The 16,083-nt window shown below is 26.8% G+C and overlaps 1 protein-coding gene across 2 annotated transcripts in view; it reads left to right on the forward strand.

Annotated features, from left to right (window-relative positions):
• LOC132919766 (chaoptin-like) overlaps positions 1-16,083 on the forward strand; it is a 200,760-nt gene that overhangs the window by 108,710 nt on the left and 75,967 nt on the right. For both annotated transcript variants that reach the window (XM_060981587.1, XM_060981588.1), the window contains one exon: positions 14,074-14,112. The gene's annotated coding sequence lies outside the window, so the exon portion shown is untranslated. The remainder of the gene's footprint in view (positions 1-14,073; positions 14,113-16,083) is intronic.

Genomic DNA, 16,083 nt, shown 5'->3' on the forward strand with positions numbered 1-16,083 from the left:
ATTATATTCCTATACTTTAATACATAATATATCGGTACACGAATATCGCCCCAAAATTCGCGTTTGTATATATTGCTAATAGTATCGAACGTGGAGAGGATTTTCGAAAATCCCCAGTCAGAAGAGTGTGTGTTTAATACAATAATATATTCAGTGTATTATAAATACACCTACCAGTTTTCAGTCATCGGTTTTGTATAATACCATGTTATATTATTATTATTATTATTATTATTATCCACGAAGTCGTGGATTAATTGGAGTGAATTTAAACTACGTTGATGCGCGTTTTGCAATTTTACTATTTACGCACAAGTAAATAATGTTGTAGTGATCGCGCGGACATTGCGATCGGTTACCACAATAATTATTTAAGCAACATAGCACCTTTAATGTAGACTTGTTGCGTTGTAGAGAAAGGTAGGTGAACAACAGAACACTTGCACTTTGGTACACTGATAATCGAACAGTTTATTGACTATAATATAATGAAAAGTAATTATGTACTTAAATTCTACTAGAACTGGAAATGACTGTGTACTCGCGACGATGTAGCTGTGACAAAGTCCACGACGATAAATGATCTTACAATAAGGAATAATATAGTCAGTCTAGTATGTACTATTACTACCTTTTGAAGTAAGCTAAGAAATCTGCTCATATTTATATGGCTTTAAATGGTAATGTAATACAGAGCGTGTTATTTTAATACAAATATATTATGGCCTATTGGACTATTATTCAAATATTAAGTAATTTCAATATCGAGTTTCCGCTGATTTCTACTGTTTCTGGAAACAACAATATATTTATTAACGTTTGATACTCATTCCGGCACGTACACTATATAGTAAAATAGTATACTTGAATGATGTAGTATTAACTATTCGTTTATTGGATTTAATACAATACCATAGAGTACCTATTATTATGAACCAAATATATTTTATATACGTAGACTGCAGCTGTGCTAGTATAACAACGACAAGCACTGAACACATTGAATGATGGTAAATGTACATATGAAAAGGAAATCAAGTATTTTTTATTTTTAAATGTCAGTTTTGATTAGACACTCGACGAAACGAAATGGTTTAATCGTGTAGTATTTGTGTTTAATACTACTGCGAATACGCAAAAAATATTAAACATAATACGTCGTATATTACTCGTATAATGTCATATACGTACAGTTTGTGATTAGAAAATATTCGTGACTGGCATTAACATGACAATATTATGCTTATTTTTGTGCATTTTATGATGTGTGTTTGTTATATGTTTGAAACTGCGATTACAGTATTTGGGATTTAAATTCTATAGACGGGACAAATTTATAGAAAATAAACCTTAAAACGTTCGTGTCCCCAACAATTGTCAATAGAAAAACATTTGGCTAAGTGTTTGGAAACGGAATTGCTCCGAAGACTAATGTTTATCGCGTCTATTGACATTATTCGGTATACTAGAGTTTTTGTTCGATGAAATAACCGCGTTACATTTTCCATTGGTACAATCGTTCGGATAATTTTATCGTCAGTATAATATACAATATATTACATTCGGTATAATAGTATGCTTGCGCGCGGAGCGTAGTATAATTAACGTATGACTTTTTAAAACGTATACACCAATGAAGAATTGCGAGAGAAGGTAGAAATTGGTTTACGACACGAATGAAATTCTTGACCCGAAGTGTAGCTGATTTATTTATTTAGTTATTATTATTTTTTTTTAAAAAACGAATAATAAGTACGATGGGGATGCCCGGAGGGAGTTATTTTTTTCCAACACAAGCCGTGTGGAAAACGGTCGATCCCCTCTTCAACCTTTTGCTGCAGTCTGAAGAAAATCCACAAGAAACGTTCGACACACGCACAGATTATACGGTCATTGGCTTAACGGGAATTAAACTACCGCACAGCGCATATATATGTATATAAGCTTAAATGTAAAAACGTATAGTGAACATTTAACACATATATTATTATATTGGCTGGCCACACTACTGCATCGTACATTTATATCCCTTTATTTACGCCGAATTGTCCATATAATTTTGAAATGGCGTGTAATATTGTGTAGAGAAACCTATGTAATCACTTTAAGGATTTACTGACCCTAAGCATTAGTAATGAAAAACAACCATGTCGGATTATCGTTTATTCTAAATATTACAATTTTGTAAGCTAAAGCAATTCGCTCTGTAGGCATTTTTGTCTGGCAAAAACAATGGAACGTAATCAAAATGTTCAAAAGCCTATTTTAACAGTATTCATAATAATAATATTATGTATACGTATTTATACCTACACAAATTTTGGCAGTAGGCTGCACGCATCATACGCACTTGATAATAGTTTAAATTCATAAGTGTTACGCAAAATTTATCTTGGTGTAAATAAATTTAAATATGCGCATGTGCATTATTTACTTAAAAATGTTTAATTTTAACCACTTAAATGTATGTGTTCGAGATACTCGAATTTCTGTTTGATAAATTTAACGGTTTTTTTAAGTCAATTGACAAATAATGGATAGTTACATATTTAGTCTTATAAGTGACAGATAACTACTGAAAATCTGAATAATGGACGTTTGTGTGACTCACAAGTAACAAAAATAAAATAATAGATTAAACATTTGTTTTTGACATACACCAGATATGCAAGAAAATGTTCAACAAAATAAAAAAAAATGTCCGCTATTAAGAAGTTTCCTATAAAAGATATATCATTGGCTGTTTTGTATTCAATAATAAAATATTTGACAAAATACGACCATTGTAACTAACAGAAAACTTTTAAAGTGTAAATATGTAGGTACTATATAGGTAGATAGGTATCACTTTAAACAGAGTAAACATTCTGTTTAAAATTTAAATATAAAGGCTCGAAAAACCTTTTATTTCATGATTTTAAATACATGTTTAATTTAATTACCTTGGTTTACTATAAAAAAGCATGCTCAAAGGATGTTTATTATAATGCGAAATATTCCCGTGACGAGTTGAGGTTTACCACAATAATATGATAAGGTATAAAATAAGCCACAGCAGATGTTTTCTTTATTCATATTTTTGCGACAAACTGTTTCCATTTTAAATTCCATCGTATCATAATTAATACAGTTAAAAAGCAACCGTTTTCTTTTTTTGTAACTCAAATTATTTACGCACGGCTAGCCACAAATTATAGACGGACGGCTATTATACGACAATATAAATGTGTAATAAGAAATATCCGCTGACATTAAACGTTACTATATAGTTTATTTGTTTTCGTAATAATTGACTATACGTTTACTAACCAGCAGCAACGAGCTTAGATTTTAACGCTGATGTGAAAAATGTATTCTTAATTTTACAATGATATTTAAAAAAAAAAAAACAATTTGTTATTGGCCCGAAAATGTTTACGTTGATACAACACAAATATATAACATTATATATCTATCATGCTAATTTAACAAATTTGATAAAATGAGCTGTATACGTTTGTTTCTAAAACTAAGTTAAACGGTGGCAGTGATAAAGGGAGGTGTTGGCGTAACAGCTTAATTACATTAAACTGATTCCAGTGTATTTGTGATGCAGTTTAAAATCCATTTCCCATCCCACCAATACCTATATCATCCATACGATGACCATATTATATCAATATATTATAATATAATATATGATATGTTTACCATAATAAGCATGAAGATCATTTACTTGAAGTTTTACGATGTCACGACAAACTATGGTTTTCTTAAAATATTTTCTTGAATATATTTCAGTTTGATCTTTGTATAAATCATTTTCCACTGTAGTGCAGAATGTAACGTGATTAGCTATTTAAATAAAGTATGTATATCATTTAAAGTGTATATAAGATTTTTTAAATGTAGGATTATAATATGTGTGCTGTTTCAAATAAATTAGGTTAAATTATTACAAATCCATTATTTTTTATTATATTTATTTATTTTGTCTTTTGTAGAGTCGATTTATTATGTGTCTCTTCTACTAACAATAGTAGGTATTCCCGGTAGACTTAAATTATATCATCCGTCTTCATAACATTTGATAACTTAGAGCCGATTGACAACTTACTTTAGTTGAGTTTCCGTTTGAGAAAATGTCTTACATCATACCTTCCATCATAAAAAGAAAAATTGAAAAAAAAAATAAAGTTAAGTACGGTGTCAATTTGTATAATAATATTATACAAACGCATTATAATTTACTTTTATCGAGATTCTATTACATACTTCACAAATCGGATGATATTTTATGTTAAAATAGATATGCAATCTGTAATTCGTATTTATATTTTGTGTGAAAATAGTCATAGTGCCAACAATGATGACATTTAAAAATATTTTTATCATTTAATAATCAATTTTATATACTTTACTTCAATTTAAAAAAAATCCAGTTTATTATGTTATTATAGTACGCACGGGAATTTTGATTTTATCACAGAGTCAGCCAATTTAATGTTGTCATAAGCAGGGAATGGATTTACTAGGGTTTATACTTGATTTTATAAAATTCTAAAAAGTCTAGCAGAATAAGCTATACATTTGCGAACATTTTTTTTCTATTTACATAGTTGTCTGGCATTTAAATATAAATTAATAAATGTAGCCCTTTTATATAATATATACATATTTTTTTTTATCAATATCAGTCTTGTTATATATATTTATTGGGTATTTAAATAAGTGAATCAGTTTTTCTTAATTTTAAAAATTCGAAAAAACAACTTATTTTCATATAAATTACGTCACATCTGTCAGTAAGTCTTTTCCTCAACTTTTAATCTAATACCTACATCCCACTATTCTTATTTCGTGATTTCAGTTGATCTCTTATTTAAAATTTTATTGGTTTTTTTCGTCATAGCAAATATTTATATAGGTATTTTCTTAACTCATAAAATGATATTATATTATACTATACTCTAATAATTTTTTATACGATTAACTTGTTAATTTATCGTATTTTGTAATTTCTATCAAATATTGCATTTTATATATTATTAAGTTGTATTATATTTAGAAGGCCATATTAAATAATGTATATTTTTTTCAGTGTCTACAGTGCGTGGTGAAAATGAATCATAATTTGTTTTTTGAAATTTCCTTGAGTTCTTAAGATTAATTCTTATCTAAGCGTTATTATAAAAGATATATTATATATAGTGTTATTATTAGCTTATAATTACAAATTACTATGTATCTGTGAAAGTACAGCAGTTGATTTTCAACGGCCGAATTAAAAAAGAGTTAAAAGAAAACCTAAGACATGTATCGAGTTGGTTTTTTTGTCATTAAATATGACTTATTAGATAAAAAAAAAACTATATGCGTAAACTGTAAATGTATTTTTAAACATTTTATACGACTTAATAAAATTATTGAACTATTTGAATTCTTGAATTTAATATCAGTAACACATTTTCGCAAATGAAATGTCAACTGAATTTGCGAGTTGAACTGTTATTCAAGTGTACATAATTTTTAATATTTCACTCGCATGGTATTGACAGACCATTCAAATTTTATTTGCATTGCAAAGTGCATTACTTTCACGTAAAAAATATATTCACTTTGGATGATTTGAATAGAGATGTTTTAATAATACACGAGGCATGTGACTGGCGGACGTGACCAATTGCACCACTTAAACGCTTTTGTCACGAAATACAATCAAACTGACCATTATAATGTAAACGCTGCTCTCTTAACTCGACACAATATTATGCCCAGGATTTTCGATCAACCATTTGTTTAAATATATATTTTATATTCGCTAGGGCTTAAATCGATCGTCGTCAGTAAATATAATGAACATTCTGAAACAAGATTGTGTTATTTTATTTTATATAAAGTGTATACATTTAGAAAGTTGGATACAAAGAGTGTGAGTTTATGAAATATTAATACGATGTACTAAATTAACGCACGTGTAAGTACTTCAATAGTTTAACATTAATATTATAATTTCGGTAAGTCTTGTATAACTTATTAACGTACAGTAACTAATAAGTTTTTTATAGACTTTTCAAACTAGAATTTATAAGGTTAAATCATAAATTGGATTATTGTTTTAATAGTTTTTATAATTACATGGCTTGTTTTGTGAATTATAATTATTATTGCAGTTCTTTGGAAGGCTGATTAATGTTTTCTGGGATAGCATTTGGTGATAATTCAAAAAATACCAATATCATAAATTACGCAGATAATGAAACACGACTTTAAAGTTATCTAATTGTAATAAACATAATGTACCTAATCATATTTCATAAATATTTTACGACACGATTTTATTATTATTATTTATTATTATTAAGTCAAATATTACTGCTTAATGAATTTTATCAATTTATTGTGATTGTTCACTAACTTATTTAAGATTTGAGGTTGGGAAGTTAATCATGTCTTTGATTTATGAACAAAAGTAAAGAAAAATGATTTGAAATTGATAAAATACGATATCCTACCATGGCATAAGCTGCAGTTCTGGACTCTTGAACAATAAATATATATTATTATTTTATGCCAGCAATATAAAAAAAAAAAAAAAAATGAAATGACGGTTATATGGAATTGCGCAATACTTTTTGCAAATATGTTTAATTCGCTATAGAAAGCTATTGCAATAATGAATCGATTTGTTAATAATTACCTTTATTACGGTAATACGGCACTGCGCGAGATTGCCGAACTGAACATAATATTTTCTTATTTTATATTTATAGAAATTAATAGGTACAGAAAATTATAACCAGTGAACAGTGTTTAAAACATAGTGTTTTTATATTATGTACATATTGTACATGGCGCATTTATTTAATGCGCAATATATATAGGGCAGATTTCATGAACATATATAACAGACCATTGACCCAAAAAAATACTTAAACAAGCAAGCGTAAACTCGCTGAAACATGCATCATTTATAGGACAATTAAAAATACTAATCTACATTATTTAAGCAAAAGAAAATTCCTGGAATTCTTTAGTGTTTTGCACCATTATTTGCATAGGGTGTTTATAATAAATACCACGCGCAGCTCTTCTCTTATTCCGTACACCGTGGCAAATAAAATTCGATAAACGAGCAAATATCTACGTTTTTATTGTTAATCCTTAAAATAAACGACTTTTAATACGGTTTTCAAAACCTCGTATTTTTTTCTCTCCCGTGACCGTCGTGGATTTTTAATTGCGCGATTGCTGAAGGCTATGCATATTTTATTTATTGATTGGTATATTCACTCGGGACCTTTATAATTTTTCAGCTTCCGTCTGATTCCCAAAAGAACAACGACTGTTTTGATTTTTGTTACATTCCATGATTTTTAGAAATTAGAAAGATGTCGAGTCCGCAACGCTGACCAAATTAATTATATTTTTTAAACTCAGTTAAATTAAGTTAACTATATTTGTTTCCAATTAAATGATATATTATATTTTATTACATCTGTTGAGTTATGATTGAGTTAACACTTTACTTAATATTATTATGAGATAAGTTAATTTTTTAGAAAAATAATTTAATTAAATATTTAAATTAGTAATGACCACTTTGTTAGATAGTGATTTAATAAAAGTCACGTTAAAAGCATATTATAATGAAATAGGTAGTATAATTTATAAACATTTCGGAAATAATTAATCGTAGTAAACACTTAATACCACAAAGGTAATACAATGGTAAAATAATATAGTAGATAGTTTAGATTGAAGAATAAAAAATAATTACTCACAATATATGATAATTGTATTGATAAGTATTAAAAATATATTTATGAGCTCGTATCTGTTAATAATCTTTAAATCAGTGACTAATTGTACGTTGTATTTTATTAATTTCTTACTATGATCAATTTATTTTTATCTTATTTACAATATATAATTATTCGTAATGTGAATTTTTTTTTCTGATTTAAGTTTAAATAATGCCTTTTAAATGGTAATACATATAAATTCATTTTTTAGAGAATATGAAAATTCAAAATTACTTTAATTAGGAATATATATAAAAAAAAAACATAAATTTATTGTAACCATGTTAGCAAGATTCAGTTAATATTTATTAATCTAACTTAAAGTTATTTTTTTTTTAGCTTAATTTTAGGTTATACGTTAAACATTGAATACATTAATTTTACAATAATAATAATATTTATTTTTTTTTCTATAACTGGAGGCAATTTTGTCCTACAAGAAACACTAAATTTTAACTGTACACCAGAGCGATTCCTTTTTTAAATTCACTTTACAAAATTAAAATTTTAATTTGGAATATATAAATTATTTACGAAACAAATTATATAAAATGATAAAATAAAGAATATATTATTTATTAGTTGAATGGAGGATACAATTTTATTATTGAAGGGGTTGTTGGATGATTTAATAAGGGAAAATAAGAGGGCCCATTGTGCTGATAATTAGGGACAGTTGAATACAAGTTGAGGAATGTCAATTATAGTCGGTTAGTTTTTTAGTGTGCATATGAGTTATTCAATGAAAGTTTAAAGAAATAAATTACAGAAGTCAGGTGTGGCCAAATCGGAAACGGAAGAAGATTATACATAAAGAGTTTGAGATTGTAAAAAATAGGTTGGAATTGTATTGTTGAGACAATTTTTTTTACTAAATGGCGAAATAAGTCGAGAGCGTTTGATTTACCCATAATATATTGTTACAGGTACAAATACTGAGTTTAAGGCTGAAGATTGAAGTCTGTAAACTGTATTCAAATAACTTTTAACTTTTCTAACTTATTATTATCAATAAAATCTATATTGACAGTTATATGTTTCAAAATTCAAAATTCTTCTTTCAGTCTATGTTAATTTTCATTATTTTCAACATTATTTGTTTGTGATAATGTATGTATACGCCGATGAATTCAATCGTATACACTATACAAGTACTAATACGAGCACTTTATTAAAAACTGGCATTCAATATAGTTATCGTTTCACACGATCGGCAAACCTAAACCCGATCTAATTTAACCTAGTTATTGTTAATGGTTAAATCGTTATTATTGAATATGGGTACATATTTTATTCTAATTATTATTTTATCACGTTCATTTTACTCTAACCTAGTATTTACCAAGGTATTATTTTTATGTTTTTATTAGCTTAGTGAATACAATTATATGATTTTATTTTTAATTTTACTTATTAAATTATTGTTTTCTTAACCTTGTTTTTAAATACACTATAATTTATTATTATTATAATAATAATTTAATAAAATGAAAAAATAATTAATCAACTACTTCAACTACTCACTCTCAAGTTTAAAATTCTAGTTAAAAATATTTAAATAGTAGTTGGTTCCTATGAGGTTTTGTTTAACATATTTTCAAAAAGTTGTGATGGTTTCAAAGCCAGTTCTTATTGGTTTTTTTTGTTTGTGTATTAAAATGTAGAATATGTTGCATATGTGTGAGATCTTAATTAATTCAATCGTGTTATTATTAAAAAATTCATTTTTTAGGAAATTTTTCGAAGTTTAGAAACATTTTTATAATTTGTATTTGAAATTAACATAAATTAAGGTACAAAATGTATTATTTTTATAAAAACTAATATATTGGTAAAAAATATTTACCTGTAGTTAAAAAATGTCAAACTTGTAAAGGTATATAATACATGTCTACTACCGTTTTACTTATGTTTTGGATCATATTTAAATAAAATTCACCAATGTATACAATATTTCCGTTACATTATTTTTAAACGTATTTTTATAGTGCATATTTTAAGATTATCAAGGCATTTCTGTTATTTTATTTTAGGGACATTTTTCGATTTTTTTTTTTTTTGGGCGTTATAATCCCATCCCTAATTGTAAAAAATGATGATTATTTATAACCATTCTTCGCGTTATAAATTATTATTATATATTATGTACTATGCTTTTAGTTATATTTTTGTTAAGGCAGATAAACTACGTGATTTGTTCCGAAAATACAATTTATTCAGTTTCTATACCAACAAAAATATAAATATGATTATATATATATATTTATATATATATGTATATATATACATATTTTTAAACCAAACAAACGGATTTTCAAAACAAAGCTTTTACGTGCGATTTGAGATTAGCATTTCCGATATTACCAACAATACAACAAAGTTAGATGTAACAAAATCCAATACCAGCTTAGAGTTACACAAACAAATAACCTTAGAAAATACGTTGCAAATAAAAGTTTTAACATGATCTAATGCATGTTTTTAACAGGTTTTTTTTTTAGGTAGAATCTCGTATGTAATAAAAAGTCCGAAAATAAAAATTAACTAATTTACGTAGAATATCGTTGCACGAATAACAACTGTTTTATTAGTGTTACAGATAGGTATGTAAAGGCAGATTTAACAGAAATAGTTCACACCTTTAATTATTATAGCTAACTCATCTTTTATAATTGTTATTCTTAACGATAATATATATATATATATATATTTAGTATACATATAACTAACAGTTATCTTATAATACCATAATATAAAATAATTTTTTTTATATAATGTATAAGAGAAAAGGTTATTAAATAGGTAGTTAGCCGATTACCTACATATTATATCAGTTCTTACTATGAAACCCTATATAAGTAAATGTTTTCTTCCGAGATTGTAATGAAAATTTATTGTACTAATAATATTGTGAAAAATATTTAATTATTAATTAAATACCAATATTATAGTAATATTCTATTAATAATGTTATCAAATCAAAAAAATGTATTTTAAATCAAACTTAATATAAACAAAGAAATGCATAATGCGGTCTCGCTACACTCATAAATGCTGAAATATTATTTTTATGGGTTATCTGCTTAGTTTAATAATCATGAATCAGTTGTAGTATTATCGCGTGTTTCAAAGTATTATTATAATTGCGAAGTCAGTATAATATAAAAACAAAATTCAGCATTATCGTACCTATTTGGTTTGGTATGAAAATAATATATAACGTAAAGATATAAAAAAAAAAAAAATCAATTATAAGATTTCTAATCGAAACCCGGCACAATACCATAATTATTAACAATATCAAAGAAATATTGATGAAAACAAATTTAAACAATATACCTATACATAAACCCTGTGGTGCTTTGTTTAAAATATTTTTGTATTTCGATTAAAAATCTAAAATACACGCATGTAATCATTCAAAATGTATTGCAATAGTAACCTGTACGTAAAAGGGCAAATTAAATGTAAAAAAAAAATTAATAAAAAAAAGCAAATTAAGTATATAAATATATATTAAATATAATATTATTATTTCGGATAAATAATCACGAATTAAAATACATAACATAAAACGACGTTAGGTTAAAAGACCACTTTTTTCGTCTGATTTGAAGTAGTATACAGACGCGTACTGTTTACAGCCGTATGTTTCGTCGATGGCAGTGACTAGTGGTTAGCGGGAGGAGGGATATCGTTGTTATATTATTGTTATTATTATTATTACTATACAGCTAGTATATATATAATACAGCTCTGCCAATTTTAATTAAGAACGATAAAACGAAAGGGGAAAAAGAAATTCTGACCAGTTTTTTCCGGACGAATATTGGCTGTATTCATGTTGATATATATACGCTTCGGCTGTTAGCTGTATATATAATACATTTATACGATGGCAAACACGCGACGGGTCGTTTAGGTAGGACATTTTCCGAGTCGTAATTTAACTGAACAATTTTCAAACGTTCCCTTTCCCCCACATGACTATACCGTGTCGGATTAAGTCATAACGGCGCGAGATTCCGTATATAATACATGTGCCGGCGATGTTCAGACAATTGTTTTTATTTTATTTTTTTAACATTTCATTAAGTTTTTTTTTTGACCGGAAAGCCTTATAAAATCGATATCATGCACTACCATTGTACAACGTTCAAAATGTCACTTGGTTTTACATGATACTCGATAAATTCCGCAATTCGCATGCAATGTTACATTCAATGTATATACCTATACTCAATTTGTGTAATATATATATTAAAGTATGATTTTATAGTGTCATTTCCGTTGAAACAAAAAATCTGTAGCGAAAAAATGTTTCTACGAGCGACGACAATTATTAGTTTAGGAAAATTCGTCGCAGTCAAGATTTTCCATGACCGTTTCGCCGGGCCGCATATCCCATGCTCACGTGGCACGTCTATGAGCTGCGGATTTATGCATAAACGAGAAATAAAGCTTCACATTTTAGTAAATTGGATAATAAAGTGCACCTGATTTGAATTGAGAAATAAATCGAAATTTGTGTTTAAAATCTCAAAATGTATTAATCAGGAACCATGGAAAAATTTTGAGTAGTGAGGTTTGAAACACATGTCATAATCTTAATATTGCTGTATATTAATGAGATAGGTACATTATTGGTATAATTGATATTTCGTTCGGAGGTTAACCCTTCGCGGCGAATAGTGTGTCGACGAAATGTTAGAGTTGGAAATTATTAATTGTATATTATGTGACAGATTTTATTTATTTCCACTGCTTAATTTTAATTTTATTATACTTCCAAAAATAAGCGTTTCTAAAATAAAATTATGCGTCACATTATAAAGTACTTTCAAACACCTAATCGGTTAGGCTATATAACAATGATACTTTTAATCTGTAAAAGTTTTGTTATTTGACCGGGTATGGTAATACAGTGAAAACGTTTATGATAAGTTTTTAAATTTAAACTTTAAACGTTACACAAAATGAAAAAGCTTATAATATTTATTTAAGACTTATATCGAAATCATTGTTTTGTAAAGAACTAAGGCAACAGTGCAGTCGTCGTACACACGCGTGTAACTCATGAAACAATGTATAAAGATTAATAATTTTTAAAACATTATACGAATTTATGATATGATGATTTTTAAAGAATTATACATATCTACGATGTTTTACATTAACTCTGACTTATATTCTAAATTCATTATTAATATCGCAATAAATAATAATCCAATAATGATGGTATACTGTTAATTTGCTAATCAATGACCAATATACAACTTAAATTATAATATAATATATTATGATTGGTTTAAAAGTTTGTGTATTTTTGCATAGCACTATGAATATATTCATTTAGGATCAGTTTTAGCATTATTTTCATATCAATACAACGCTCTCATTGAATACAAATTTATATATCATAAATATAGTAATTACTAATTAGACCACAATTCATGTTCACTTGCGTGTACATGAATTGTTACAATAATAATATGATGAATTAATTATTATTAATGTGCAGTGAATTGTTCAAAATTAATATATCCGTCATGATATAGTTTCTAAAATTATTTATAATTGAATTATTTTGTTATATTTCGTGTATTTATATATTTACAATGATTGAAATTATTATAATTTTTTTTTTCTTTTTTTTATCAAAGATAAAATTTACAATTTGCATGAATAAACAATACAATAAGTAATTAAAATAATATTTTAACTAGATGTTACAACGAGAGTGAAGTGGACAGCTATTGATACTACTTCCAATTATAAACTCTATCTAATAATGTTAGACAACTTATTATAATATATATTTATTAATGTCATTTAAAATACCATTCGTTTATTTAACAGTCTATTTAACATTGATTGCAATCATTTAGAAACAATTAGGTATCAATTTAATATACTTTTAGAAATATAATTTGTTAATTTAAATTTGATATTTATCGGCCATTGATTGATTATTATTCATACATTTTTACCCATCCAGTTTCTTCTACTCAGTGAAAAAATAAAATAAAAGTTGACTATAATTTTGAACCAGAAAACACGCATGTTTTAGATTCTTTATTTCTGACCATAATAGTATAATTATTATATTGTCCATAAATGTAAAACGGTTAATAAACCTTGACTATCTAAGCCCTAAGGAGAAGAATGGTAACAATTATTTTGTATGCACAGTATAGTGCATAGTATATGCACCTTATAAAGATACATAAACTTTTGTTTTAGGTAAAATAAACTTCAATATTATACTAATTAGTTATAATTGTTTTAGTTTCAGATTCAAGAATAATAAACAAGAATGTAGAAAACGGTAAGTAAATAAAATCTATTGTTATAGAAATAAAAAAAATTATATAAAAAAAAATTAATTAATATAAATTAATTCAAATAATGTATATACACTTAATGATTACGTTTAGTATTTAAACATTTTTTATTTGGTTTAAATGATAGTTTTACACCGAAAAGCTCAAGCTAATATGAACAAATTTGTAGATAATGTTCGTTAAAAAAAAGAAATATACCATCTAAAAAAGTAATTTTAAGTATCGGCACATGGTATATTATACTATATATAATATATATTATATGATATAAATGTATATGGTATTTTTCAAATCAATTTTCCGTACGTAATTTAAAAATAACTGCTTTGCAGATTCATCGGAAGGTCTAACTTGATTTATATCATTGAAAAGTATCAACTGAACACGGAAAGGGATTTTTTTTTAATAATACGATCCTTTTTTCATTAAAATTTTAATTCTAAATCTCCAGCACATTTTTTCGTTTAAACAATTTTCATTTTCATTTATATAAATATCAGTGTATACTATTACACGATAACGTTGATACTTAATGTAGATGTAAGTTTATTTTTTACTAAGGAAAAACAAAGATAACCTTTTTATATAAATAACTTTAATTTGTTTGAGGTCAAATTATACTGAAAGTACGTGATTGTCCCACTTAAAACTAATGAAACATTAAACAACATTATAGACTACAAAGTATGAATATAATCTTCAAGTTTTCAAACATGTTTTGTTCTTGCATAATCCTTTGGAACAAATTTAATATTCTATAACAACATATTGAATAGAAAAAAAATTAGGAGTAAAGTCAGGTTACGCATATAAGTATAATATATATCTATATATATATTATATATTATATAATATATATTTTATAAACATACATACCTATGTATGTTTATAAAATAGTATGAAAATGTAAATGAATTATTAATTTGTTGTCTCTTTGTGATAATAAAATAGGTCATTGCTAACAAAACGAGTGGTCTTGTAAAATATTGCGTTTATTTATGGTAATAGGGATATCTTTTCGTTCCGTGTTTCCTGGTATTTAGCGTATAATACGTATGATAGAGAGAAATATGGAAAATAATATTGTGCTTACTTTGCATCATCCTTTATTCCGGTGTTACCCCGAGTATAACTAGTAAAACTGCTCTGAATAATAAATTTAAAAATAAATAAATAAAAGGAAGACAATATTATCGTTTAAAACGTAAGGCGTTGATATTAAAAATAATATTATATTATTGTAGTTCAACCAATATAATGTTATGTAGTTATAATTATATTACAAGCGTGTACGTCATAATAAACTGTCATGCATACATTTAATGTGTATGGCTACGGTTTAAGTACTGCGAAGTTTATGGAGCGGTCGAATAAGTCCGCGAAAAGTTTCTGCGCATATAATGTTGTTGATTTAGTAATAAATTGTTGTACAATATAATTAAAAAATAATAACAAAATTAACGCTCATTTTAGTATCATAGGTACACGAAGTTTAGTAACAATGTTTGCGCGGACTAAGGAACATTGTTTTTTCCCTGCCGAACCGTCTTGCTTACTCCAAGTCCAATCGCGACGTAAGAAGTTAATAATTTATAGCGTACTCGGCGCGGCGGTGTGTTCAGTTTGTAAGTACACAAGTCACGCGCTTAACTTGGGAACCTACCCAGATGCGAACCACTTTTTTGCTCCTCTCTTAGACTTGACATGCAAACACAATTGTGCTTGTGAGATAGATAAATGTAATGTGGACGTATTTTATTGCGTCCCGATGTCGTTTTTTATTTTAGGCGGGTTGGGATTGGTCGTTGGGAGGGTTAGGTGTAGGCATGCTAACGGCTCGCTCAGCTGAACGAGGGTCCATGGCACATGGCTGCACTATGTAAACGCATGTGGACGAAACAAGTTTGTCTATACCTTCATAAAAGCGTGTGCTCATAAATATTGTAACATGCTAT

Source organism: Rhopalosiphum padi, chromosome 2 (genome assembly GCF_020882245.1).
Source record: "Rhopalosiphum padi isolate XX-2018 chromosome 2, ASM2088224v1, whole genome shotgun sequence".
NCBI classification, from domain to species: domain Eukaryota; kingdom Metazoa; phylum Arthropoda; class Insecta; order Hemiptera; family Aphididae; genus Rhopalosiphum; species Rhopalosiphum padi.